The sequence below is a fragment of the Pipistrellus hanaki genome (genome assembly GCF_964339955.1).
Source record: "Pipistrellus hanaki genome assembly, chromosome: 8".
NCBI lineage: Eukaryota > Metazoa > Chordata > Mammalia > Chiroptera > Vespertilionidae > Pipistrellus > Pipistrellus hanaki.
This window is the reverse complement of record NC_140510.1, coordinates 28,024,460-28,047,561: the sequence shown is the minus strand read 5'-3', so window position 1 is coordinate 28,047,561 and position 23,102 is coordinate 28,024,460. Positions and strand designations below refer to the sequence as shown.

At 38.6% G+C, this 23,102-nt stretch overlaps 2 protein-coding genes across 5 annotated transcripts in view; one reads left to right on the top strand and one right to left on the bottom strand.

Moving 5' to 3' along the window:
- MBD5 (methyl-CpG binding domain protein 5) overlaps nt 1–10,083 on the bottom strand; it is a 348,517-nt gene extending 338,434 nt beyond the window's left edge. Inside the window, exon 1 of the mRNA XM_084893024.1 lies at nt 9,372–10,083. The gene's annotated coding sequence lies outside the window, so the exon portion shown is untranslated. The remainder of the gene's footprint in view (nt 1–9,371) is intronic.
- Nucleotides 9,317–23,102, top strand: part of ORC4 (origin recognition complex subunit 4) — a 52,541-nt gene continuing 38,755 nt past the window's right edge. The window contains exon 1 of one of the 4 annotated variants that reach the window (XM_084893051.1): nt 9,317–9,429. The gene's annotated coding sequence lies outside the window, so the exon portion shown is untranslated. Of the gene's footprint in view, nt 9,430–10,171; nt 10,472–23,102 lie in introns of those variants that run through there. The other 3 variants (XM_084893049.1, XM_084893050.1, XM_084893052.1) reach the window with 3 other exon arrangements.

Here is a 23,102-nt window from a genome sequence, read left to right as displayed (position 1 = left end):
TGATGTCATTTTACAGTGTTTTTCAAATCATGTTCTAGTCATTTTTTTAAGAAAATATTAAAACCTTCTGTTTTATCTTTGTCATCTATTCAAACCAGTTCCTGGATATAGAAAACATTATAAAAATGATAAGTTAACTATGTCATCTGTATTATGAATGAGCATACGTCAATTTAGAACACTGATTAAAATAATAAAAGAGCATCTTAGGCCCATATATTATATCTTATATCAGACTGAAACTGACTTACTGTCTACCACTTTATGACTGACATTCTACATTTTCCAGAATAGTGAGAAATGTATTTTGCAATAAAGCAAAATATTTAAAAATCAGGATAGGTTTTATTCATTGTTCCCCCCTCAATTGACTAGGCTTTTCAACTTGTTGGTTAAGAAGATTCGATCAGTCTAACAGTGTTTAGTCTGTATCAAGTTATGATGATTGTTAGCCAATATTCAATCTCTTCAAGGTATTCAAAAATATATATTCATGTGATGATTAGGGGCAAGGGCTACAATTTTCTTCAGTTAATCTATTTCTCATTTCTTTATTACATAAATATATTTTTCCTTAATAAAATTACTACATTAATACTCTAAACTTACTGTTAAAAAATAAATCCAAGTAATGCTAGAGTACACAAAACAAAAAATATTCAACTTTCTAGCATTCCACATATATATTTTCTATTAAAAAAGGATATAATTTGGTACATATTGTCCAGACCTTTTCTTACTGTATTTTATACAATTTCCATATTAAATATGCAAATTTACATATTTAAATATATATTTAAGAAAATTTTAAAAGAATTCTTAACATTTGTATGTTATCTGTATGTGTTTTCTTTTACATAAATGGGATCATACTGTGCACATTATTTTGTTTTGTTTTCAACTTAGATTGTCTTAGAGATCTTTCCATGTTTTTAGCCTGCAAATCTAAATTTTGCATGATGGTTGCCAATTCCTATCTTCAGATACTATAGATAGTATGTCTTAATTTTCTATCTTTATAACATTCCAAAGTAAACACAGCACTTCTGTCAGTAACTAGGAAAATGAGTAATATAAATTTTTCCATTGTAATGTTCCTTCTTAATTAAAATGAAAAGCATTTTAGCAAGTATTCAATTTACTATGATTTTTCATCTTTCCTAAAATGTTTAAACCCCTTATAAATTCATATTCTAATAAAAATATATGTATACTAATATACACAAAAATGCATATAGTTAATAAATTAAGGTCTAAGATGAATAAAAACCAAACTTATTTTTTATAAAAGGAAAAGCAATATAATTTAGCAAATTTCTCTACTAATTAAAAAAAATTAAAAATATGTGCACTATTCATTTTCTGAGTCACTGAGGTAAATTGTGCAAGAGAAGCTAATAAGGAAAATCAAGAGAAGCAAGGAAGAAATGTTTTTAAATTATTCTTAACAACTGTAAAACGAAAAAAAAAACAAAAAACTTTTAAAACAGTTTACCCACATATTAGAATACAGAAACCACAGAGAACAGGAGCAGCAGTTAGAAAAGCAAGATTAAATTAAAATCTGTATTATGTGGGTCTCTCTATACATAAGAACACTGGAGTAATGTGACTATCCCTTTTGTTTTCTAATAGGCTACATTCTGCTATGTTCTTCAAACCAGAAACAGAAGTCACATCAGGTGGATGGCAACAAACTAACATCTACTATAGAATTTACTAATCATAAAAATACTAACCTGGGACCATTTAAATAAGATATGCAATAATATAAGCTGTTAGGTTTTATTATGCAAAAAATTGAGGAAATGCTGTACTATTTTTAATAGAAGATAATTTTCATTTCTAGACTTCCATGGAAGAATTAAATGTTAATACCTCCTAAATGGGGGGGGGGGGGTGGTTGCGGGGGGTGGAGGGGAGATTCATAAAGAGTAGCATGATATGGAAAACCAGCATTTGTGATATTTGTAGCTTGTATGAGTATTCTGATATCTAGTGAACTGAACACTGTAGCTTTAATTGAAGTTTCAATGTTATAAACAGTTAGATGTCTGGCTCTGGCTAGCATTCTAATACCATCAGCAGAACAGAGATGGGAAGCATAAACAAACCTTTTAACTAGATTACAGTCTCTACAATGGCCAAGAAATCCTTCAGCATAAACTCTTGTGTGACAAATGTCTAAAGAAAGTGATTTTGGAATAATGGTAAAAAACAGACACACACACACACACACACACACACACACACACACAAACAAAAACACCAAAAACAAAAAAACAGGCTCTTAAATTACTGGAACTTGTATTCGACTTTTAAATATTTTGATATTGCTTAATATTCATGAATGACAAACTTTACATTTAATTTTCCAACTAAATCCTTTCTCTTACATAGCAGCTGCTTTTAAGATCATTATATCCCAAGGAAGCTATTTAAAAATCAATACTTTTCTTTTGTTGAATCAGAATAATTCCTTCCCCCAGCATCAGCAAGTGTATGTATAGAGAGTATAGATTATTATTTTTAGGTATTAGTAACATTAAGAATGTATGTATTAAGTTAATTAATGCTCAACAGATTAAGTTAGATTCTGGATTTAAGTTGTACATAGAAAACAATACATTTGAATATAAGATTAAATCTAGAAATAATTTAGCACTTGGTCAATCTTAAGAAACAATTTAGGTCTACTTCTGACTTCTGATATATAGACATTAAATTAAGAAAAGGTAGCACAAGAATGTAAGTTATAACCCTAGCAACTCAGAGAAATTTTTCCTCTCATTGATGAAATCTTGGTTGGTTGGCAAAGAACTCAGTGAAATATGCATGTCCAAAGATTTTTCGCCCTTACAAAGTTGGCAACTAATTCATATAACTCATTTTTTTATCTTTAAAATAATACATCTTAACAAATTACTCAATGATATAGAATTTAATTACAAGTTCTCTAAGAAAAGGTTATAGAGATCAGCTAAAGTAAGGACTCAAAATCAGAATTAGTCACATCCAACTCTGAATGAAGTATATGCTTTTCAATAGGTATGAGTATCATTAGTGATTTTTTTTCCATTATGTCCAGCCATATTAGAAGATATATTAATACCTTAATATATGTTAAGCCTGGTTCTCACTGTGTTTCCCTGAAGAGTTATACTGAGTCTTTCTAATTTCTCAAACCTTACATAATATAGAATACTTCAAATAGAAATGCTGACGAATTAGAATCTTTACTTTTAACTGAGATTACTTTTAGATTATCTAAGAAAATTATTTGGGACCACAGACTTATTCTGTCTCATCAATTACTCAGATTGTTCTTAAAAGCAAGAAACCATTTGTTATAAACTTTATTTCCAAAGTATGATGACATAGAATAGTTCTTTAGCATTTAAAAATATTTCTAAACTACATGGTTCCTAATGTATTGGCATCACACTTACAGGAAAGCAGAGTCAATGTTAAGCATATAAGATAAACATGTATTTATTTAGGATGATATGAGTTACTTTATATAACAGAATTATTTTTAAAAATTACTCTTTTCTCCTAAAAGCAAGATGTAAAAAAAATCAACTCTGGTCAACTGGATCAAAAAGTATTTTAATGAGGTGCTGCTTTAAAGAACTATATCATAATAATGACATTTTAAGAATCCAACAAACTGTCCATTCTAATACTAAAAATATTGCAGACTTTAAGCAGCAGGCAAGAAGACACTAAACTTAATCCTATTAACTTTATTAATTATGGAAATATTTCAAGATAGAGGGTCCAGAAGGAACACATATACACACCAAAGGACTAGGCAATATAAACTCTCCTTTGTTTAAGTTTTCTACTACCAACAAAGGTATATAAAAAATTTTTTATGTAAATATTCTTTGGGTAACAAATTGTTGGATCCTCCTAACAATTTAGCATAGGAAACTGCTAAATGTAATTCCATGCAAGATAAAAGAAGTTTAATACGTAGAAGGCCTAAGTGTCATTTTTGCCAAAGAGAAGAATGACTTTATGCATATTTTATTTCAAGTTGCACAGTGGTCTGCATCTATGCTCCTTATAAAGGATTGAGTTTTCGTCTGTCTTTCTGACCTTGAAAACTTTTAGAAATTTTCCATCACTCAGTCAATAAGCTACTGGAGCCATGATTTTACTAATGTTTCCCAGAATATTTAGTGACTGATAAAAACTCTTTATTGTGACTTTGTTTTTTGTTAGAAAGTGTCTTGAATATACTCTTACTTACTATTTTGCCATTTAATAAAATGCTCAATGTTGTTTTGTCCTCGTTTGTAACATGGGGACAATATTACAAAATTCACCAGGACTGGGATTGGTAAATTTATCACAGTACTAGACCCATATAATAAGTGGTAACTATGATTATTACTAAAATAAAAAATTAAGAATGAATGTGAAAGAGATAAGAATTGATTCTCAGAATCTATTTACCTTCACAAGATACTGTATCAGCAGGGGATCTCCTCCTTCTTTTAAATTGTGAATCAGTATTATTCTAAAAGTTATACTTAAGAGGGCAAAGGAAATTCATGAAATCTTTTTCTCTCTAATATACTTTAAAATTACACGTGAAAGCCATGACAGGAACCAAGATAGTATTCTTTGTTTTTGAAACATTCAATCAGCTAAGAAACCTCCAACTCATTTTATTAAAGTTACAGAAACAATATCACAAAACCAAGATTGAGAATTGCAACTAATTTAGAACAAGGACTGGGAAGTGTCTTATGCGGACCTTAAAGGAACATATCTAGTACACATTAAAAATTCCAAAACTCCTAAGTAGTATACACTATAATTACTCCATGATAGTTAAATCATACTGTCAGCTTCAACTATGATAGAAAATAACTAAGTGCTCAAAATGATAATGTACAATGTCTTTCAAATAACCATGAAAGATAAAGATAAACTGTTATAAGAGATATAAAAAGGAAAAAGTTACTTTTGAGAAAAAAAGTTTAAGTTGGGAAAGTTTGCTTTTTATCTTTTGTTAATAATTTACTAAGAGATACTTCAAGGAACAGTGCTGGTCATTGTCAAACTAAAGTATATAACAATGAAATACTAGCAATGCTAGCCACATAAACTATTTTCATGATCTAAAATTAGTGAATTATATACAGAATAGAAATCCCCAGAATACAGTATTAAGTGGAAAATTTTACTTTATATTTTTCTATTTTAATAAAATACAGCAATATCTTTCTTAAACATGCATTTTTTCCACCTAACAGTATCCATTTAGTTAATATAAAATTTACGTAGGTAGAAACATCAAAATAAAGATATGACCAATACACTTCTAGAATACAATTACGATATCTCTTCAGTAGCTGTAGGGCCCATCCTTATTTCTCTGATGCCTAGCACAGTGCCTGACAGACAGTAGACACTCAAGTGATGTTTAATGAATAATCGCTAAGTACAATCTGTTTTGCACATACATTCAAAATCCAGACAAGTTTGCAAAGGTACATAGGTTGGATATAGGTTTTCTGGCTGACTTCATTGGGTCCCACTGATGACTAGGAGTAAATCTTCATATCCATAGAAAACTGGAAAGTTGATAATTGTCTGGGTAAGGACCAAAAAAACAAAGTCAGGGAAACATGTCACCTAAGTAACAGTTGTTTTTAAAGAGCTGGTAAAAGCCACCTAATCATTATGACAACCTACTATACCAGTCACTTAGTGAAATGAAATTTAGGTGTATCCTCAACATTTGCTAGTATGTTTTTCATTGGAATTTTTTATCATCCCTTATTTAAAATAAATCACTTTTGTCAAATTGTGTCCTGTAAAAGAACTAGGGGGATATGTTTTTACTTATTATGAGTACTATCTTGTTAATGGGATTTAACTTGGCCATTAGATAAAGTGAGAGCCACAGTAAAGATTACAAAAAAGAAAAATCATGGTGCTGAAGAAATTGTAGCAAGGAGGAAAGGATAAAGGAGAAAGTGAAGACATCCCATATATGGAATAAAGAGATTCAAATATGCCTGACTCTAATATTAATTGTAACAAACAACCAATAGGGCCTACTGTGCACCAGACACTGTGCTATAAGGGATATAAATGCTAACAAGTCAAAAATCTGTAGTTGTAAATAATGCACAGAACAAGACTCACAAATATTTATAGTACAATATGCATTCTTCTTATATATATGGTTCCTAATCTAAGAGTAAGAATGATATTTACCGATTAATTGGAAGTGCAAGGGGGGAAATAAACACTATGGGAAGCTGAAAATAATTCCTAAAATAGTAATAATCCAACTATTTTAAAAAAATCAACAAATTATAAATGAACAAAATTATGTCTCTAAAGCTATTTATAATATTTATGCACTCATTGGTATGTGCCTTCACCAGGGATCCAACCCACAATCTTGCTGTATTGGGATGACACTCTAACCAACTGAACTACTACTGTGTTTCCCTGAAAATAAGACATCCTCTGAAAATAAGACCTACTTACAGGTTTCCTTCTGAGTAAAATATAAGGCATCCCCCCAAAAATAAGGCCCCCCCTTAGGCTAAACATGAGAGATTTGGTCCACTGATTCTGAAAGAAATGGAGTCACAAGAAATTCACCAGGAAATTCAGGAATTGGATTGTTATGATGATGTTCCAGAAGATGATGACACGATTGTCATTGAATAAATGAGTAAATTCTTGATACTGTAGGATTCACAGTTTGTCTGGTTTGTGTTGACAACTACCGTACTACAGTACCGTTTACAGGTAATAAATTTCCTTTATTTTCATTTAACAAAAAATGTGTACCGTATTCTTCTTCATGGAAAAATAAGGCATCCCCTGAAAATAAGACCTAGTGCATCTTTGGGAGCAAAAATTAATATAAAACACTGTCTTATTTTTGGGGAAACAGGGTAGAAAATGAAATAGCACATCAGAGTGAATGTCAAGTGACCTGGGTTCTCTGGTCCATGCTCCGCCCACGTAAAGGTCTTGGAACCCTGAGGCAAGTTCCTCAAGCTCTTGAACTTCAGCAATATGGAAAATGAAAAACTGGATAAAGTGACCTCCAAAATATCACCTTGCTGAAAATTAGAATCCTAAATTATATCTTAATACTTAAAAAATAAGCCATAATAAAAATAAAAGGTTTTCTAATTATAAATAATTATCCAACCTAGAGGAAGTCTGGAATCTTCAAAACACATAGGGGAACCCTGGGGGGTGGTAGAATAAGGAATGTTCTCAAAGGAAAACAGAAACAAAGTAAGTAAAGGTATTATGCTGAAGACTGTACGTTTTTCACTCAGCTGGGCAACTACCACCCTAGTTATCCACATAATTCGATTTACTTAAAATTGATTTACTCACTAACTTCTACTTCCTATCTCTTATGTTAAGGCTACTAAGGTATTAAAGGGAGAACAAGAAAACCTAAGTGTATCTGGAATAGTATTGATGTTGGAAGAAAAACTTGAACTTGGCACAGATTTCTGCTTAAGAGCACGATTTACACCTCTGAGAAAGGTAAGAAACTGTTCAAATTTATAACAGAAAGGAGAGAAATAAGGCCATATTGTTTACTGCTGCACAGCTTTTTTTTTCCCTGTGTGTAAATGTCTGCTTTGCACAGTTGATAAAATTTTACAGAACCAATTTCTACATATGCAATGCTTTTCTGTCACTAAAACATAAGAGCCGTATGTTTTGGCTTTAACATCAAGATAATAAAAAATTAAAGGTATTATCATGTCTTTAAAATATTTATGTCAAACATCCTTCTAGATTTTTCTTCAATCCTTTCTAATCGATCAAATTGCTATTGTCATATTGCCAGTCTGATCACATTGCTGATTTTTAGAAAAATATTTTTTGCCGACATAAATTATGGGATCAGAGATAACCAATACAGTAACAAAAAAGGGTGTGTGTGTGTGTGTGTGTGTGTGTGTGTGAGAGAGAGAGAGAGAGAGAGAGAGAGAGAGAGAGAGAATATGTGTTGCATCCATCTTCAAGAAAAGCATAAAGAAATGTATGTATGAAACAAAATACCATTCTCTAATGTGAGACCTAATAAAAGGCCTGTTATAAACATACTTTCTAGCATTTGTGAAATAAAATGCAGCACTTAATTTGAAAGCCATTCATAAGAACATACCATGTAAAAACATAAGAATAGTGATTTCTATCAAGATTGTTACTCTGTAAGCCAAAATCTAGATTCATCTTTCGATTTATATCTAACTACAATGAATATACTCACTACAACTTCATGATTTCTTTGAGTCATGAATACATATTTTAGAAATTTGCCTCCCTTCAGATGTAGTGAGCAATTTGGTTCAGGACCCCAAGAGGTGAAAAACTCGTCTCAATTTACAACAGTAAATAAATAATTCAGTTAAAACTGAAAGTGGTACCAATCCAGCAAACTATTGATGGAGAGGTTTGGCCTTCCATGAAGCCAGAACAACATAAAGTTTTCAATGGGGATTACTTGTTCCTACAAGTTACAACGATTAGAAAAAATACCCAGATTAATTATGAAACAGCGTACATTCTCATCTTATGTGGGGAAAGACAAGACCAGTGGTATTAAAACTTTAAGCATTTTCAGCTTTGAACTTCATATGCTGATATATGAAACACACATTTAACCAAAAAAAGCAAGAATGCAAGTCAAAAACATAACCAGAGGCCTGTATCAACTAAAAATTTGAAATTTTCTCTGCATGTCGGACAAAACAGAAAAAAAAAAAAAAGGAAAATTTAACCCAGAAAGCAAAAACCAAACAAGTCTGCTCCAACACTGAAGTCAATACCCAAATCACAGACAGAACCCAAACTGGGGGAAGCACTCAAGTCCACAAATAGATAAGCAGTTCCAATACAATCCAGATCCCGACATTTTCCCACTCAGAAAACAAACGCAAGGGAGCTTTTCCCGGGGAAAGCAGCTCTCCCAATGGATTTTGTAAAGTGACATCTAGAAAGTGTGCCTCTTTCTGTCTCTCTTTCCCCTGGCGCCTCATTGGAAGAAGGAGGGGGGGTTGTTTTTGTATTCTCCCCCACCGGAGCAAGAAGAAGACACAATCAGATGTTAGCTGAAGGAGAGAAACCACTTTTGACAACAGCAAATATTAACAAAAGTGCCCTTCCTCCCCTGACAGGATGGGCACCCACCTCACACACCCCTCCCCACTCCGACCCCTCCCACACCGCCCCCCCCCCCCAACACCACCCCCTCCTCACCCTGGAGCTACACTGCGTACACGGTTTGGTGCTACTGTTGCCCCGGAGTTAAAGTCAGAGCCAGAGGAAGGCGATCGAGCCCCCACAGACACACTTACCTTTCCTGCCCCCCACTTTTGAGTGCCTTCCCTGGAGCTGTGGAGGATGACACAAAGGGTAATAAAGGGGGGAGTGGAGGAGGAGGAGGAGGCGGCGGCGGCGGCGGCGGAGGAGAGCTGGGGAAGTGGCTGCTCCTGGGTGTAGTGAGATGTCTCCAGCCAGGGCCAAGCAGCAGCAGTAGCAGCAGCAGCAGCAGCAGCAATAGCAGCAGCAGCAGCAGCAGCAGCAGCAGAGAAGGGTCTGTGTTGCTAAGAGGCTTTGGGTCTCTTTCTCTCCTCTCTCGCGGCCAGAGAGGAGGGTGGAGAGGGCTCGGGAGGGAGGCTACTTGGAGGGGTGAAAGGGGTAGGAGTCCGTAGATGGGGGTTTTCGAAGAAGAAGAAGAAACTCCGTCTCCTTCTCCCTCTGGCTCAATCCCCCTCTCAGGTCTCAGGGCTGGAGGGTGGGGGAAGGAACTCAGCCGCCTTCCCCCCAGCCCCCCCCCCCCCTCAATTCAAGGTTGAAGTGGGGTAAAATGAGTGTCCTGTCCCTTTAAAAATAGAAATAAAAGGTGCCCCCCCTCTGCCACTGCCTCTCTCTTCATCATCAGCTGCTGCTGCTGCTGGGGTCTCTCTGCTTTTGGGGGGGGAGGGGGGGATCGGGTAGAAGAGACGGCAGGCACTCACTGCGCATGCCCCTCACTGATGGGAGGCTGGTTGGTTGAAGGCAGGCGAAGGGGGAGGGGAGGAAATGAGACGGTTTCCCAGAAGGCTGTGAGGCTCCCGCGACCCGGAAGCCATTGTGGCAGGGGGTAGAGGGGCGGGGGCGAGAAGTAGGAGGAAGTCGCTACTCCGTACCACCCTCAGCCCCCCTCCTCCCTCCTAAGAGAAAGTGGAGGAACGGAAGTGGGCGTGGCGGAGGCGACAGGGGGTCACGTGGCGGGGCGGGCGGTGGGCGGGGCTGGAGAGGCGCGTGCGCGCGCCGCATGCCGGGAGGAGCGGTGTATCCTTAGCGGCCGCAGGTGGAACCGGTGCGATTCAGCTGCGCGGCGAACGTGCGGGACTGTTCCCTCGGCTGCTGGATCTCTGCTCTGCCCTCGTGAGGGCGGACATTCCGGTGAGAGGTAACGTGGGGAAGGCTGGCCCCTGCTAGGGGCGCCGGCGGTGAAAGGCAGTGTAAAGGGGGGAGGGCGAAAGGCTTTGGAGCCTGGGGATGCTGAAGGGGGCTGGCTCTCATAGGCCAGGCAGGCCAGAAAGCAGGCGGGCTCCTTGTCTCCGGGCCTCCCTGCCACCCTGTCACCCTGCCACCCTGCCCACGGGTCCCGGGTGGGCGCAGGAGTCCCGTTAAGGCTGGGTCTGTGGCGGGGTGAGATCCTGGTGTATAGAGGGCCACGGACTCGGAGCCTCTCTGCAGATGACGGGTGACTGCTGCCTCAACCCGGAGCAGGAACCTATCCTGGGATTGAAGCTCCCTGTGTGAATGACAACTTCTAGGGCCGGAAGCGATGCTGACATGACTTCGCTGCCCTCCCTGGGATTCCGGAGTGACTTTGAGGATGAGCAGGCTGGGAGGTCTTGGTGGGATTTCTCGCTCCCTGGGTCTTGCGTTTGTTCCTGCAACAATGCCTGTGCCTGTTCTCAGGAAGGGATGGTGGGTTGTGTAGTCCTTGATCTCGGGGGTTGCTGTGGATAGAGAAGGGACATATCTCAATTTTCACTTTCTACGGTATAGAGAGATCTTTAAATGGGTATCTTAGGGTTTTTGTGGTGGTGGTTTTTTTTTGTTTTGTTTTGTTTTGTTTTTTGTTACTAGCCTCGGGTGTAGAGTCTTTGGTTTCTCAATTAAATGCTACCTATTTTTGCTGAAAATAATGTTTCCCTCATAAGATCAGAATTCCAAAAATATTTCAGAGAGGATTCATGAATTTGCATTAGTAAAGCTTTTTAAAATAAAATAGCACTGTTTCTTTTGCATACTCTCTTTTTACAATTTAAATCATTTCAGTCTTTCAGTTGGCCTTATTTTGTAAAGGAACTGTGAAAGACTATCACCCATCTATGGGTTCTATGAAGACCAAGAATCTAAAATTTCTCATATTTATTTGTGTTGGTATTACCTAATCTGTAATGGGTAAACTATCAATTAAAGGTACTCCTTTTTTTCTTCATTGTGTTTTAGCAGTGTACCCTATTTATGCATCATATCCTAGTGTTTATTACTTTCTGTGTGTGCTGTAGTCTTGTCAAATTAAATGAAAACTAGAACCTTAAAATTTTGTATATAGTAAAACCAAATGTTCATCACTTTATAACAGAAAAATACATAGCAAAGCAAATAAAGTGCCTTAGGTAACAATTTTAAAGTCTTTTTGTGTGGTAAAGTATATAAAAAATGAACCAGTTATAGATATGCAGTCTAATGAATGCCATGAACAATCTGTAATCATTACCAAAGTCAGGAACTAGAACATTGTTGGCCCTGAGACATGGTCCTACCCCCATCTATTCCTGATGTTCCTCCCTCCTCACCATTCTCAAGAGTTAACAGTTTTTGGATTTTATGGTAATTATGTCCTACATTTTTTTTTAACTAGCTATGCCAGCATTCTTAAAATAATATAGATCAGTTTTGCCTGTATTTAACTGTGAATGAGTTACATATTATGTACTAGGGGCCCAGTGCATGAATTCGTGTACCTTGAAAGCAACTGAGGGCCTCTAGGCTGCAGTGGGCACAGGGGAGGTCTTGTCCCATCGTTTGCGCCCCTGCCCAGCCCCTTTCACTGGAGCCCCTCGTCCCCTGTATGCATGCAGCCCGGCTCCTGCCATTGCTGCTCCCAGGCGCTGATGGCACCAGCTCTGCTCCCACCTGCTGATGGTGCATGGAGGGATTGGGGCTGGCGCCAGCAGCAGGTAAAAGAAAGGGCTGGTATTGTCAGTAGGTGTGAGTGGCGGCTGCTGCCTCAATCGCCCCACTTGGGGAGGTGGAGAAGCCCTCAGGGGCAATTGGGGTCAACAGCTGCCTCTCTCACACACTGACAGCACTGAGCGATCTGGACTGGTGCCATCTGCTGGCAATAGTTGCTAGCAGTGGCTCTGGCACCAGCTCTGGCTGTGGGTGGGGCCGGTCCTGGCAGTGGGTGCAAGAGGCAGCTGCTGGCTCCAATTGGCCCTCAGAGACAGGGGGGGACGGAGAAGCCCACAGGGGCAATCGGGGCCAGCGCCAGCCATGGGTGTGAGCAGTGGGTCCAGCGCCAGCAGCAGGTGTGAGTGCCTGGTGGGACCGCAGTGGGCAGGAACTAAGAATTTTCAGTAACCACCAGAGGCTCACACTAATGACAGCGATTGGCGGCCCCACTTCCACCATCTCATGCAGCCAATGCCTGACATGTTCAACACTTCGCTGTCTGCTACCAACATCCACCATGTTCTGTGCATGCTCCGTATTGGTCAGCACACATCATAGCAACCAGTTCGGTTGTTCTATCTTTCAATCTATTTGCATATTAGGGATATATATATATATATTTATATATATTAGAGGCCTGGTGCACGAAATTCGTACATGGGGGCAGGGGGTCGTAGTGTACCTCAGCCCAGCCTGCACCCTCTCCAGTCTGGGACCCCTCGAGGGATATCCAACTGCCTGTATAGGCTGGGTGGGATCGGGCTTAAACAGGCAGTCAGACATCCCTCTCACAATCCAGGATTGCTGGCTCCCAACTGCTCGCCTGCCTTCCTTCCTGATTGTCCCTAACTGCTTCTGTCTGCCAGCCTGACCACCCCCTAATCACTCCCATGCCAGCCTGATTAATGTCTAACTGCTCCCCTGCCAGCTTATTTGCCCCCAACTTCCCTCTGCTGGCCTGGTCACCCCTAAATACCCTCCTCTGCAGGGCTGATCAACCCCAGCTGCCCTCCCCTGCTGGCCATCTTGTGGTGGCCATATGTGTCCATATGGGGACAGGATCTTTGACCACATGGGGGCAGCTATCTTGATCTTGTATGTTGGAGTGATGGTCAATCTGCATATTACTCTTATTAGATAGGATAGAGGCCTGGTGCATTGGTGGGGACCAGCTGGTTTGTCCTGAAGAATTCCCTGGATCAGGGTGGAGGTTCCCTTGGGGTGTGGGGTGGCCTGGGCAAGGGGCCCGTGGTGGTTTGCAGGCCAGCCACGCCTCCTAGCAACCCAAGCCTTCCAGCAACCCAAGCGGAGGCCCTGGTATCTGGAATTTATTTACCTTCTACAATTGAAACTTTAGCCTGGAGTGGAGCCAAGCTTTCTGCTTGCTCCATGGCTGCCTCCATTTCTGTTTGAATTTGTTTACCTTCTATAATTGAAACTTTGTAGCCTTGAGTGGAGGCCTAGGCTGTCTAAGGCAGGGGGAAAGCTTGGCTTCTTCCATTGCCAGAGAAACCCAAACTGCTCTGTGGCTGTAGCCATCTTGGTTGGGGTTAATTTGCATACTTGCTCTGATTGACTGGTGGGCATGGCTTCTGGGTGCAGCAGAGTGATGATTAATTTGCATATTACTCTTTTATTAGGTAGGATAGACTAGAGGTCAGGTGCACGAAATTTGTGCACTCAAGGGGCATCCCTCAGCTTAGCCGCAGCCGCCTTGCTTTCCATTTTCCCTTCCTCTTCCTTCTATGCTGTCTTCATTCTTCATTCCTCCTTCCCTTCAATTATGCAAATTAATCTTTGTTGTTGTAGTAGAGTGATGGTTAATTGTCATATTACTTTATTATTATTAGGTTAGATACACACACATATATATAATCCTTACCCAAAGATGTTTATTTTAATGAGAAAGGAGGTTAGAGAGAGAGAAAAACATCAGTGTTAGAGAAAATCATGGGCAGTTGCTTCACATGTGTACTTGCACCAGAGACTGAACCCACACGTAGGTATATGCCCTGACCGGGGAATCGAACCCATTATCTTTCCATATACGGGATAGCACTCCAACCAACTGAGCACAACAGGCAGGGAAACTCATTTATTCCAAGTTCTCTTATCCAGAATATTGCCAATCAGAGTTGGCACCATGGTGGACCAAAATGCTTGGACCTTTATACCCTCACCTTTCTCAATCCCCCTGAAGGGTATAATATTGGACAAGGTGGCTATTTCTCATCTCTAGGGGGCAACACTTTTAAAATTTTTTTCTTGGCACATTCTTTTGCTATTTACTTCCATATTTCTAAGTAACATCTTATATTGTCACCTCTTGATTTTTTTTTTCATTTCATTATTTGTTGACTTCCCACTATGGATGCTATAAATTTGATTTTTCCCCCACAAACAACCCAACCACTCCCCCATCATTCCACAGATACTTCAGTTTTTCAGTATTTATCATTAACGCACTTCCAAACTAACTGATGGTTGTCAGCATATCCTTTCCATAGGTTCAGAAGTATTGGTTATTTTTATCAATTTCTCCTGGAATATTCTGCTTCCATATTAAGCCAATTACTTAATAATGTTGTCCTTCATGCAGCCTCTATTCCATGATGGATCATCTGTTGTTTGTGTCCCTTGTAATTCTTATCTTATATGCTCCTTCTCTTTATTTGGTCATGTTCTCCAGTAGCTATCTAAAAGGCAAATGTGTTGAGGCATTATGTTCCTATAATATCTGCTTTATATGACTGTAATTTGGGTATAGAATTCTAAGTTAGGAATGTATTTCTTCAGAATTGTGAAGGAATTCTTAGTGTCTTATATAAAATATGAAACTTCTAATTTTCAACACTTTGCATTTCACTTTTCTCTCATGAAAGCTTCTGAAGCCTTTTTGTTTAAAGCTTATAGAATTTTTTCTTCTTGTGCTCACTATTCTGAAATGTCATAGTCATGTGAAATGAATGCACTTTTTTGTGCATTCCATAGGACCTTTTCATTTGGTAACTTATATCCTTCAGCTCTGAAAAACTTCCTGATACTTTTTGTGTAATTTCTTTGCTTCTGTGTATTTTGTTCTGAAAGTGCAATTAGACATTGTCTTACTGGACCTGCTTTATTTCCCCCGTTTTTTATGTTTTTGCAATTTTATGCTTTACACTGGAAAGTGTACTTGATTTTTTAAAATGTTTAAAGATTTTCATTTCAGTTCTCATACTTTTATTTACAATAGCTTTTCTGATCTCTGCTTTTTTTGTTTTTGTTTTTTTTTGTTTTGTTTTTCACAGAATCCTAGTGGTTGGTTTTTCTTTGTTTGGTTTTGTGTTTTTCTTTTCTTTTTTATGGACTTAAAGTTTTCTTTGAAATTTATTTCTCTTTGCTTTACCTTTGTATGTTTTTGTTTCCCAACTCTTTTATGATCCTTGATTGTGTGTTCAAATTTATGTAAGGGGCAGTAGAAAGCTATCTTGGGTCTTTATGAACTTGGCTAGGAATTGCTAACTATTGATGCTTCTCACTGAGGAAAAATTTGGCTGGGGTACATATTGGAGGAAAAAACACTAAGGTGTATGTCGATATTTGGAAACCTTTTCTATTGGGCTAACAAGAGTTGAATGCAAAGAATTTTTCAGTCTCATGCCTCTAAGTCACTGGTTCTAGGATGCCATTGTTATTTCCTAAATCAGTAGATGGAAGCTGCAGGTGCTATTGAACCAAGAAATCCTGCTCCAAGAACTAAGCCTGATTGCCAATGCTTGGAAAAGCAAATGAAAGCAGAGAGCTCATGAATATTAGTATTCAATTTTTTTCCATCTGTAATGGCCTTACCTTCTAATGAGCCTGATATCCCTAGTGTAGACTTCTGTGTTGCCCTCAATAGAACCTCTTGTCTTTTGATGGAGTGGAATAGAGGCTTTGGTCTCTGTCCTGGTCGCTCCTTACTGCCTCTGCCCTTTTGACCTGGTTGCTTCCAACTGTCTCTTCATGCCAGCCTGGTCATCCCCAACTGCCCCCCCCCCCTCAACCCCCCCGACTGCCTAGTCCCCTCAACACAGCTTGCTGTTCAGTCCTTTGGTTGCCCCTCACTAACACCCCTGCCAGCCTGGTCGCCCCATGCAGCCTGCTGTTCAGTCTTTTGGTTGTCCCTCACTATTCCCCCTGCAGGCCTGGTTGCTCTACACAGGTTGCCGTTCAGTCACCCATTTGGTCCTTTTTCAGTGTTTCTCAAACTTTTGACATATGTGTACCCCTTCTATAATTTTCGTAAAGCTGAATAGCCCTCGTACTCATGAGAATGTAGAATAGGTGCAGCTAAGCACAGTGCAGTGCATATCCCCACCAAACTCCGGTGCAACGCGTACCCCCACCAAACTCTTCCCATGCCCCTGGGGGTACATGTACCACACTTTGGGAAACACTGATAGGTTATGACAGCCCCTGGCTTTTTATACATTAGGATTCTTTTTGGATAGGATTTGCTGGTGGGACTGAATAGCTTTTCACATTTTACTGAATGCTTAAATGGGAAAATAATACGAGTTGATATTATAAAACCTGAAATCGAAAGTTGTTCCCCAATTCTTTTCTTTCTTTTTCTTTTTTTTTAGTTCTACTCCCCCTTTCATTCCCAAATCATGCCCTATGTGCCTATATTCAAACAAGCATGTGTTGGGGTTGCTAGTTCCCCCTAAATTCTTTTTCCCCTTAATCTCACATAAGTCTCCCAATCTCTTGCCTACCTCCAATAAAAACAACATAATTTTAGTCGATTGCTGCTTTCTTGATAGATATGGGAATAGAGATCAGTATGAAATTTTGACCATAAAGTTGATCAGTGTCGGCAAAGTTAAAGTTGAAAGGATGATAGCTTTTCTTTTAATGTCCATGAGATCGGTAGTGATGGTCCTGCTTTAATTTCTGATGTTAATATCTTGTCTGATATTAATTCTTTGGGCCTGTTCTTTTTTATTATTTTGTTTTAACCTGGCTAGAGGTTTGTCAGTTTTATTCATTTATTTATTTAGCTTTATCAGTTTTTATTTTAGGCTGAACGAGTTTTTCATGATTTCTTTTTGTGATTGAACGAGTTTTTCATGATTTCTTGTTTTCAGTTTAATTGGCCTGTTCTCTAACTTTTTATTATTCTTACTTTGGGCTTAATTTGCTTTCCTTTTTTTTAATTACATAAGGTGGAAACTTAGATGATTGCTTTTAGGTCTTCTTTTCTGTCCTAATATATGCATTCAGTGCTATAAATTTTCCTCTATGGACTGCTTTTGCTATATGTCATACATTTGGTAAGTTCTATTTTAATTTTTATTTTATTTATAAGTATTTTTTTTTAATTTCTCTTATTTGATCCATGTGTTTTGTAGAAGTCTGTTGTTTAAGCTCTGTATTGGGGCATTTACCAGCTTATTGGGGCATTTTCTGTTTATTTCTATCTTAATTTTATCAACGTGTTAGAGCATACTTTATATAATTTCTTCCTTTTTTTTTCTTTTTCTCAGAATGTGGTCTATCTAGGTAAATGTGCTATGTCAGTTTGAGGAGAATATGCATTCTGTTCTTCTTGGATGCAGTATTCTATAAATGTCAGTTAGGTCCTTTTGACTTGTAGTTCTGTCCAATTCAAGTATGTCATTAGTGATTTTCTGTCAATTATTGTTGGAGGGATATTGATATCTTCCAAGTATAAAGTGGATTCATCAATTTCTTCTTGCAGTCGTATCAATTTTTGTTTCGTTTACTCTGATTTTTTGATGTTAGGCAGTTGTTAGGCACTCACACATTAAGAATTGTCTTATTAGAGAATTCATTCCTTTATCATTATGTAATGCCTTATTTAATCTTAATACTTCTTACTCTGATATTTGTTCTAGTTGATGTTGCTACTTCAATTTTCTTTTGATTAGTGTATAACTCTCCCCCACCATCCCTGTACTTTAATGTGTGTTATTACATTTAAAGTGTCTTGTAGACAGTATATACTTGGGTCTTATTTGTTTACCTACTGTCACAGCCTCTACTTATTAACCTGTTAACCGGGGAGTTCCCTTTTTAATGATGCAACCTATAACGGGCGCGTACTTTTTCACTAGGACGTGTCAGTACATCACTCCCGGAGGACGTAATTTCATATTTTTTTTTTATTTATACTTAATGAAAATAAATTTATTTATATATATAAAGCACAAAGGAAAATACAAAATTACAAAAAAAAAAAAATAGAAAGGAATACCGACAAAAAAAAATGAACACGTCGAATTAAAAAATTATAAATTTTACAAACAATGATAAAGATTACAAAAAATAGCCGAAACCGGTTTGGCTCAGTGGATAGAGCATCAGCCTTCGGACCTAAAGGTCCCGGGTTCGATTCCGGTCAAGGGCATTTACCTTTGTTGCCAACACATACCCAGTGGGGGGTGTGCAAGAGGCAGCTGATCGATGTTTCTCATCTCATCGATATTTCTAACTCTCCATCCCTCCCCTTTCCTTCCTCTCTGTAAAAAATCAATAAAATATTTAAAAAAAAAATTACAAAAAATATATACCGTCCCTCTGGGCGCGCAACATATATTTCAAGGATGTATTCATACGTCCTACCCGTTCCCGATATTGTTTACGTTTGACGTATTTATAGGTCCCACTCGGTTAACAGGTTAATTGGTGTTTTTACCCCATTAACATTTAAAAGTGATATTGACATAGTTGAATTATACCTGCCACATTTATTGCTGTTTTCTCTGTGTTGCCTTTGTTCTTTTTTCCCCCTTTATCTTTCATTTTCTGCCTTCTCTGATTTTAGTCAGTCATGTTATATCCATTTGCTTTCCTCCCTCCACCCCTCCACAGTTCCTCCTCTTTAAAAATAAAAACAAAAAGTTCATTTAGTAGTTACTATAGGGTTTGCAGTGTACATTTGTAAGCAATCCAAGTCTGTTTTCAAATAACGCTGTAGCACTTAACAGGTAATACAGTATCATATAATAGAATATTGCCATTTCCTTGCTCCTATCCTATCTAATAAAAGATTAATATGCAAATTGACCATCACTTCAAAGCAAAAGGTGGCCACCTCAAGCTGGACTGCAGAGGAGGGCAATTGTGGGCAATTAGGAGTGACTAGGACAGCAGAGGAGAGCAGTTGGGGGAGACCACGCCAGCAAGGGAGGGCAGTTGGGGGCGGGGGGAGCAGGCCTGCAGGGGAGTGCAGTTGGGGGGACCAGGCCTGAAGGGAGGACAGTTGTGGGTAACCAGGCCTGCAGAGGAGGGCAGTTGTAGGCAAGCAGGAAGGGCAGTTAGGGGTGACGAGGCTGGCAGAGAGGGCAGTTGAGGGAGACTGGGTCAGCAGGGGAGGGCTGTTGAGGGGTAGGACCAGGACTGCAGGGGAGGGCAATTGGGGGCAACCAGGCCAGCAGGGAGAGCAATGATGCTGACCAGGCTGGCAGAGGAGGGCAGTTAGGGGCAATTGGACTGGCCTGGGAGCAGTTAGGTATTGATCAGGCTGACAGGGGAGTGTTCGCGAGTGATCAGGCTGGCAGGCAGAAGCAGTTAGGGGCAATCAGGCAGAGGCAGGTGAGCAGTTGGGAGCCAGCAATCTTGGATTGTGAGAGGGATGTCCGAGATTGGAGAGGGTGCAGACTGGGCTGAGGTATACCCCGCCCTCCCCCCTGCACGAATTTCATGCACCAGGCCTCTAGTCTATATAACAAAAATACTGTGGTCATAATAACTGATCACTAGGAGATGCATTGATGGGTCCTGTGGCACACCAGATCATGGTCTAGTGTGATTTTTCGTGCTGGGACTCTAGTTCCTTATAATAGTCTTTACTTGATCATTATCATTTATACATTGTTAAGCATATCAAGTTCATTCTTTATTTCTATTTTGTTGTTTTCAATTTCTGGCATTTCTTTTTGATTTGTTCTCAAGAGTTTCCATCTCTGCTTATGTTGCCCGTCTATAATTGCAGGTTATTTGCTTTTTTTCATTAGAGCTCTTAGCATATTAAATTCCCAGTCTTAATTTTAAAATTGTTGCCTTACCTAAGTCTCATTGTGTCTCTTCAATCTCATCAAAGTATGTTTATTTTTACTTTTAGTCCACTTCGTAATGTTTTGATTGAAAGCCATACATGATAAACTCTGGTATAAGAAACTGAAGTAGCCCTAACTGGTTTGGCTCTGTACATAGAGCATAGGCCTGCCGACTGAAGGGTCCCGGGTTCCATTCAGGTCAAGGGCATGTACCTTGGTTGTAGGCACATATCCAGTAGGGAGTGTGCAGGAGGCAGCTGATTGATATTTCTCTCTCATGGATGTTTCTAACTCTCTATCCCTATCTCTTCCTCTCTGTAAAAAATTAATAAAATATATTTTTAAAAAAAGGTTTTATTGATTTCAGAAAGGAAGGGACTTAACTGGGCATGTACCCTAACATGGCATGAAGAGGTGACCTCATTCAATCACTGAGCCACACCAGCTGGGGTGATAAAGTAATTTTTAATAAAATAAATAATAAATAGTATGAAAAGTAGAGGCATAAAACCTGAACAAATCAGTCATCATGAAAGAACTAGAAAGGGTGTTCAAAACTATGCATACCAATGGCAATAGCCCCAGGCAGTTTGGGAATTTAATCTTTAACCAAACATTCAAAACAAGGTTCAGAAGAATTTAAACAGTTCCAGTATCAAGATAAATATGCAGGCCATTTTACTTTATTTTATGCACTTGGTAAAACCTTTATTAATAAAACTGGACAAAGGGTAAAAACAAACTTTATAGATGAAGCTCTACTACATCAATGTAGCAAATTGAAAAGTTCCACTTTTTAACATTCCTCTCTCTGCCTTATGACCTATTGATGATAAGTAGCAAAATTAAGTCATATTCTGGTATTAATACAAAATAAGTCAGGAAAAAATAACAAAATAAATCTCCTTAAAAATGCAGATCTTGTGCTTGTTTCGTTTTAATTAAAAGAATAGTCACGGTTGGTAAGGCTGTGGTTAACACACAATAATGGCAAAACCACTTATTACTAGAAGCCTCAATTTTGTATAGACTTTAATCCTGCAATTCCACTTGAGAAATTTACTCCATTATCTCAGATGTACACTAATATCAAGCTAAGAAGTACCCACAAACGTGGGCACAGCCCAGGGGCCACAGGCTCTTGCACACACAAAACAAAACTGAGACCTAACCACAGGAATACAGACTGTCTCCCTTAGCCCAGTGCCATACCATCCTATCAATAGAGCTCCTCTTTATACTAAAAGAACAACTCTCAGACCTTATTTTTTAAAAATCTGTAGGGAAATTCCTAACACCTTATGACAGTCTAACTTTGACCTGAGTGAACATAAAAATCTCACACTAAAGACCTATTTACTTCAGTTTCTTTTTAAAAAAAATATATTTTATCGATCTGCTGCCTCTTGCACACACCCTACTGGGGATGTGCCGGCAACCAAGGTCGTGACCTTGAACGGAATAGAACCCTGGATCCTTCAGTCCGCAGGCCGATGCTCTATCCACTTAGCCAAACCGGTTTCGGCAATAAAAACATTTTAAAAAATTTACTTCATCAGTTTTGTGCCTTGGTCTTTATTCTTTGTTATACACTTTTGTTTACTTCATTTATTTTCTAGCTTTATAGTTACATGTTGCAAATGTTGCATATTTATTTTTTTATTTAGTAAGTTGGTAAGTTTGTTTAATAATAAATACTTCTCCATGGAATTCCAGCTTTGTGTGGGTATTCTTCACCTGCCCAACAATTCTAGGACACTGGTTGAGTATCCTAAATCCAACTTAATTCTGAAATTGTTTACTTGGGAAAACATAGATTCAACAAATAATTGGCTCAGTTCCACAGACTGTCCCCCTCTCCCAGCCTCTTCAGACACCAGTTGCAAGTCAAATTTGTCATTTGTGTTTCTGACCAACACATTTAAACTACCCATTCCTTGTGTTCAATTAACTTGCTAGACTGGCTCAAAAAATTTAGAGAAGCATTTTACTTACTAGATTATAATCTATAATAATATAAGTGTAATATGCTAATTAGATCAGACTTCCTTCCAGATGTCCTTCCTTCCTGCTGCCTTGGGGGGTGGCAAAGGCAGTGGTAGGGGTCAAAGTCCCTTGCATGAATTTCATGCCTTGGGCCTCTAGTTCATTATAAAAGACTGTAACTCAGGAACAGCCAGATGGAAGAGGTGCGTAGCAGGGTCTGGCAAAGCGATATGGAGATTCCATACCCTCTCAGGGCATGCCACTCCCCAATATCTCCACCTGGTCACCAACCCAGAAATTCTTTAAACCCTTCTAGATTTTTATGGAGATTTCACACAGGCATGATTAGTTAATTTCACTTTCTCAAGAGAATGGGGAAGGGCTGAAAACTCCAAGTTTCTAATCATGACTTATTTTTTTATGACCATTCCTCATCCAGACCTATCCACAAGCCCACTAAGAGTCATCTCAAATGGAACAAAAGACACTCTTATCAAGAAATTACAAGCATTTCAGGAGCTCTGTATCAGAACTTGGGATAGAAAGCAATGTATATTTTCTATTTCAACAAATATAGTCATGCACGCTTAACGAGGGGGATACATTTCTGAGAAATGTTTTAATTTTTGTGCTAACATCGTAGAGTGCTTACACAAACTTGGGTGGTATAGTCTGCTACACACCTAGGCTATATGGTTATGGCCTGCTGTTTCTAGGCTACAACCCTACATGGCATGTTATTGTACCAAGTATTATAGGCAGTTGTAAAGCAGTAGTAGAACATATTTGTGCATCTAAGCATATCTTAAATAT